Raw genomic sequence first — 3,196 nt, 5'->3', positions numbered from 1 at the left:
ATTCTCAAAGGTACCCCTACCCACTTCTCTCCTTTTCTTTCTACAAGGTTTAGCAATGTTCTGAAGGAACCACACAAGGGAAACTACCTTCCCCTTAGCCAGTCTTGTCACCCAAACATTCTTTCACAAGCAAGTTAAAGAACTGGGGTGATTCTTTTACACAGCAGCGTGAGCTCTGCTAAACCAACTGGATGGCCTTCAGCAAGTACCTAACCTCTCCGTACTTTGGTTTCATCATCTACAAAATGGGTCAATAATAGTCTCTAGTACCAGATGGCTATGTCAAATAAAAATATTAACACAGGCATGTGTTATGCCTGGCACACAGTGACTGCCCCCAGTATATTAGCTGTCGTCACAATTTTTCTAAGGAGCAGCATATATCAGTCACTAAGAATATGAAATCCATGGTCAACCTACTTGTATTCAAATACAGATTTCACCACTTCTCAGTTGTGTGATGCTATTTTAGAGGTGTAGCTATTAGAACGTGAGCAGGTCATGAGGATGGAACCCTTATGAATGGAATTAGTGTCCTTACAAAAGAGGCATCAGAGAGCTCCCTTGACAAATGTGGGCCCTCACCAGACACTGAATCTTCCTGTGCCTTGATCTTGGACTTTCCAGCTTCCAGAACAGTAGAAAGTAAGTTTTTGTTGTCTATAAGCCACACAGTCTCGCATTTTGTTATAGCAGCCCAAACACATCAAGACACGCATACAGACACTTTTACACACACTAACTTAGAACATTCTTAGCATATTGTAAATAATACATATATTCATCATTTTATTATTATTATTATGAGTTAAGAAAGACAATATATAAGTAGTAAGCAGTAATGTAATAGTTCATACAATTGGAAGTTTTAGGTCATCATTCTGATACACAGGAAGAGCCTTGAATTTTAACTAGGATAAGTTTTTCTCCAATATCTTGAGCCTCACCCTCATCATTTGTAATGTGGGATAATAAAATAAATCCTTAGTCTGAAACATTACACTAAAACTCAGAAGTCATATTTGTAGAGCTCTGAATCAAAGGAGTGAGACAACTTTCCTGCCTAAATCCCATGCTGACCCTCTTCCCCTCTAGAGGCTGGTCAAGGGAAATATGTACACAAGGAATCAAGCCAACTGTGAAAATAAGTGCTGTTCTATAAATTACTTAGAGCTACATATAAGTCCACTAGAATAATCCACAGAACTCAGGAAAGTTCTATACTTATGATTAAAGTTGTATTAAAAGAACATAAGGCAGGAACACCAAAATGAAGAGATCAAAATCTAAGAGGGTCACAAACACAAAGCATCTATGTCTTAAGACATGTGATCTTTCCAGCACATCAATGTCTGATTACCAGCCAGGGCTCAACTAAACTTTCATGTGATAATCATTGACCACATGATAGACCTCAATCACCAGCCCTTCCCTTTCCCCAAAGGTCAGGAGGGCATTGATATCACCTGAATCAAAGCCTTAACATCTAATCACACAGTTGTTTTTCCAACTTGGCCAGTCCCCCTGTTGACATCTAGGGTTCCATCATGAATTAGCATAAACTCAGAGGTAATCCTAGGATCTCACAGTGAATAACAAAGATACTCCTGTCCTTTGGAAAATTCTAAGGATTTAGAAGCTCCCTCATAAGAACCCAGGAAAAAGAACAGAGAAATTATTTATTATACAATGAATGGGGAGCTTATAAAATTGGAATTCATTCAACTACCCATTTGATAAGGCAACTTATCAAGGAAGGAACTAAAGTAATCACTTTGGCATCACATATATTAGAAAACTGGAACTATATAGAAAAGATCAGCAGGGCCTCTGCCCAAGGATGACACATAAGTATATGAAGTGTTCCATATTTTTAAAAGCAAGTGATGTAGCTCTCTTCGCTAACACACAAAAACAGATGCAGAGAGACAGACAAAATGAGGAAACAAAGAAATATGTCAAAAATTAAAGAAACAGGACAAATCATGGCAAGACACCTAATGAAACAGATAAAGGCAATATGCTTAATGGAAAATTTAAAGTAATCACCATAAACATACTCACTGGACTTGAGAAAAGAATGGAAGACATCAGTGAGACCCTTAACAAGGAGATAAAAAGAAGAACCAATCAGAGATGAAGAATATAATAATTGAAATTAAAATACTAGATGGATTAAAGAGCAGGTTAGAAGAAGCAGAAGAACAAATCAATGGCCTGGAAGACAGAGTAATGGAAAGTAACCAAGCTAAGTAGATGAAGGGAAACATTATACAAAATGAGAACAGACATAGGGGACTCAGGGACTCCAACAAGTGTAATAACATTCACATTATAGGAATCCCAAAAGAAGAGAGAGCAAAGGGGGGCAGAACATTTATTTGAAGAAATAAAGGCTAAAACTTCTCGAATTTTGGGAAGGCAACATAAATTCAGTTCTAGGAGGCATAGAGATCCCTCAATAAAATCAACCTAAGAAGGTCCACAACAAGACACAAAGTAATTAAAATGGCAAAAAGCAGTGATAAACAATGAATTCTAAAAGAAACAGGAGGGGGGAAAAACAGTTATATACAAGGGGAAACCCATAAGCCTATCAGCAGATTTTTCAAACTTCATAGGCCAGAAAGGAGTGGCTTGATATACTCAAAGAGAATAAGTGTCCTGGATGGTTCAGTAAGTTGAGAATCTGACTCTTGGTTTCAGCTCAGATCATGGTCTCAGAGTTGTGGAATCAAGCCTGCATCAGGATTCACACTCAGCGGGAAGTCTGTTGGAGATTCTCTTCCCTCTCCCTCTGCCCCTCCACCCACTCACCTGCATTCTCTCTAAAAACAAATAAGTCTTTTAAAAAACAAACAAACAAACAAAACGAAGTGGCAAAAAGGAAAAACCTGTGACCAGAGTACTCTATCCAGCAAAGCCAACATTCAGAATACAAGGGGATATAGAGTTTCCCAGACAAACAAAAGTGAAAGGAGTTCATGGCCATTAAACCAGCACTACAAGAAATGTTGAAGAGGATTCTGTAAATGTAAAGAAAAGATCATAAGTATGAGTAACAAAAGTAGAAAACTCAGAAGCAGTAATAATATCAGTAAATCTGACTTAAGGGACTCACTAAGCAAAGGGAAGTAAAGTATGACAGCATATACCTAAAACAAGTAGAGGAGTCAAAAATGAGTTCAAACTTAAG

The 3,196-nt window shown here is 37.8% G+C and overlaps 1 non-coding gene across 1 annotated transcript; it reads left to right on the top strand.

The window, feature by feature from the left end:
* Nucleotides 1-1,766: 1,766 nt before the first annotated feature.
* On the top strand, nucleotides 1,767-1,875 carry LOC132009412 (U6 spliceosomal RNA). Its single transcript, XR_009401907.1, has one exon. It is a non-coding gene; the product is annotated as a U6 spliceosomal RNA (small nuclear RNA).
* The last annotated feature ends 1,321 nt before the right edge of the window (nucleotides 1,876-3,196 follow it).

Source organism: Mustela nigripes, chromosome 1 (genome assembly GCF_022355385.1).
Source record: "Mustela nigripes isolate SB6536 chromosome 1, MUSNIG.SB6536, whole genome shotgun sequence".
Taxonomy (NCBI): domain Eukaryota; kingdom Metazoa; phylum Chordata; class Mammalia; order Carnivora; family Mustelidae; genus Mustela; species Mustela nigripes.
This window is presented reverse-complemented; position numbering and strand designations above follow the sequence as displayed.